Genomic DNA, 3467 nt, shown 5'->3' with positions numbered 1-3467 from the left:
AACGTATATAATAATTGTTTTTTTTTTAATTTCATAGGAGAATCTGGAAATCATTGATGTTGAAGGAGAAGAATGGTCTTCTTGGACACCCAACTCTTTGCGAACCAGAAAATCTTCCAAACTTTTGGTCGACCGTCCTGTCACCCGCAAGCGTACTTTGGAAGAAGAGAAGACTAAATTGGCAGTTTTTCAACAAAAGTTTTATGAAGAAGAAAATGTCCGGGCACAGGAAAAACATGAGCAAGAGTTAATAGCATTACAATTGAAAAATGAGCTTCTTCAGTTAGAAATTATAGAAAAAAAAGCGAAATTAGATTCAAACAATAATGTGACTTAGATATGGATTGTAATGCAAATGACAAGTTAAACATATACATAAGTGTATAGTTATATGTACATACCGTCATGTCAAAAAAATAGGGACACGAAATTTTGACCAGTTGTGGCTATTTTTCTTTTGTTTGCTTAATGTTTATTGTTTTTTATAAAAATACTGCTCATTATCTAACAAAAAGTATATAAGTCCAAAATTCAAACTTTGTAGAAAAATTAGAAAAAGTCAAAAAGAATTTACAACAACAAACTTTTTATTAAGAATTTCAAGAAAAATTCTAAGTACCCAGTCTCATAGCTCATTAAATTCTAGCTTAATACAGTACAAGTTTCAAGTGGGTAAGAATTCGCGTTGATTTTTAATAATTTATTTTGCGAATGCTGTTATTATTTTCTTCTTTGTATGGATAAACTGCCTGACACCGCCAGCAAAAAAATTATCAAAATTCAACGCGAATTCTTACCCACCTGAAACTTGCACTTTATTAAGCTAGAATTTAATGAGCTATGAGACTGGGTACTTAGAATTTTTCTTGAAATTCTTAATAAAAAGTTTGTTGTTGTAAATTCTTTTTGACTTTTTCTAATTTTTCTACAAAGTTTGAAATTTTGACTTATATGCTTTTTATTAGATAATGAGCAGTATTTTTATAAAAAACAATAAACATTATACAAACAAAAGAAAAATATCCACAACTGGTCAAAATGTCGTGTCCCGATGCTTTCCTCATTACTATAAGTATATACACACATTTAGGGGATTCACAAGACGTGTTAACCGTCGTAAAATCTTAAGGTTAACATCTTTTTTAATTATAATGGTTTTAGGGGATTTCTAACTAAACCGAAATTCTTTTAAACTGATAAAGAATATATAATTAGCCAACCCCCAACCATTTTAACCGCTATTTTACATAAACAAGTGTTAAGCTTAAGATTTTACGACGGTTAACACGTCTTGTGAATCCCCTAATTGTATAATAGTCATGTTACAGTACTTTATACACACACACACACATTGATAAACTCGTCCGTTGTCTGCTTATGTACTGATTACAGGACATTCACTATAGAACCGGGTCATTGTTGCCGCCAGGGAGTGAAGAGGAAAAAATTTATTTCGCTTTGCGAATAACCGTGCTATGAAATGCCGCACAACTGGAGAATTTCAAGAACGGATATAACACTTTCCTTAGGTTATTTAAAGCCGCAAATGACCACCAAACCTTAATCTTAGCAGACAAATGTGCCAATGAAAATCGTAAACGTGAATTGTTGGTGAAAATGTTGGACCAAAAAGTTTCAATAAAATATATCAAAATTTTGGGCGGGACGAAGTTCGCCGGGTCTGCTAGTGAATATATATTCTATATATTTATATAATGTGTATTACAATTGTACGCCACCCATATATTGACTACTCGTCTTTTACCTACTTAGTTTTTATTATTTTTATATAAGAATATAGTTAATTTTTAACAAAAACCGTAAAAATCCAAGTTTTAAACATTGTGCAATACTTAAAAAAAAAATTCAACAAACTTTGGTAATAAAATTTTTATAATTAGATTTTTCAGAAAGATTTTGGGTATGCAGCTTTGTAGGCTATTCAATTNCCTACTTAGTTTTTATTATTTTTATATAAGAATATAGTTAATTTTTAACACAAACCGTAAAAATCCAAGTTTTAAACATTGTGCAATACTTAAAAAAAAATCAACAAACTTTGGTAATAAAATTTTTATAATTAGATTTTTCAGAAAGATTTTGGGTATGCAGCTTTGTAGGCTATTCAATTTCATCGCACGCTTGAGGTATCTAGGACTTACCGTTGTTTTTGCAAGTTTTTTTCATAAGAAGTATTTTGGACGATTTTTTTATATGGAGGAAAATGAGCAACACCTTCAACAAAAAAAAATTGCAACAATCAACGGTAAGTCCTAGCTACTTCAAACGTTCACTTCTTTGCCCTAAACTTAAATGGCCTACAAAACTGCATACCCAAAATCTTTCTGAAAAATCGAATTAAAAAAATTTTATTACCAAAGTTTGTTGAATTTTTTTTAAGTATTGCACAATGTTTAAAACTTGAATTTTTACGGTTTTTGTTAAAAAATAAACTATATTCTTATATAAAAATAAGAAAAATTAAGTAGTAAAAAAACGAGTAGTCAGAATTTGTCAATATGTGGGTGGCGTACAATTGTAATGCAAATAACAAGTTAAACATATACATAAGTGTATATGTGTACATACCGTCATGTCAAAAAAATAGGGACACGAAATTTTGACCAGTTATGGCTATTTTTCTTTTGTTTGTATAATGTTTATTGTTTTTTATAAAAATACTGCTCATTATCTAATAAAAAGCATATAAGTCAAAATTTCAAACTTTGTAGAAAAATTAGAAAAAGTCAAAAAGAATTTACAACAACAAACTTTTTGTTAATAATTTCAAGAAAAATTCTAGGTACCCAGTCTCATAGCTCATTAAATTCTAGCTTAATACAGTGCAAGTTTCGAGAGGGGTAAGAATTCGCGTTGATTTTTCATAATTTATTTTGTGGATGATGTTATTATTTTCCTCTTTGTATGGATAAAACTGCCTGACACCGCCAGCAAAAAAATTATCAAAATTCAACGCGAATTCTTACCCATTTGAAACTTGCACTGTATTAAGCTAGAATTCTTAATAAAAAGTTTGTTGTTGTAAATTCTTTTTGACTTTTTCTAATTTTTCTACAAAGTTTGAAATTTTGACTTATATGCTTTTTATTAGATAATGAGCAGTATTTTTATAAAAAACAATAAACATTATACAAACAAAAGAAAAATAGCCACAATTGGTCAAAATTTCGTGTCCCGATGCTTTCCTCATTACTATAAGTATATACACACATTGTATAATAGTCATGTTACAGTACTTTATACACACACACACATTGATAAACTCGTCTGTTGTCTGCTTATGTACTGATTACACATATATATATATATATATATATATATATATATATATATATATTTAATATACATATTTAAATGCAAATGTGGATTATACGTACTTATCGACGGCTGGGTGGAAGATCGTCTTATATCGGCAGCCGATTAGAAAACGCCTTATCTCAGAAAAT

This window comes from Rhagoletis zephyria, unplaced genomic scaffold (genome assembly GCF_001687245.7).
Source record: "Rhagoletis zephyria isolate East Lansing unplaced genomic scaffold, Rhagoletis_zephyria_1.1 Rzeph_scaffold_09179, whole genome shotgun sequence".
Classification (NCBI taxonomy): domain Eukaryota; kingdom Metazoa; phylum Arthropoda; class Insecta; order Diptera; family Tephritidae; genus Rhagoletis; species Rhagoletis zephyria.
This window is presented reverse-complemented; position numbering follows the sequence as displayed.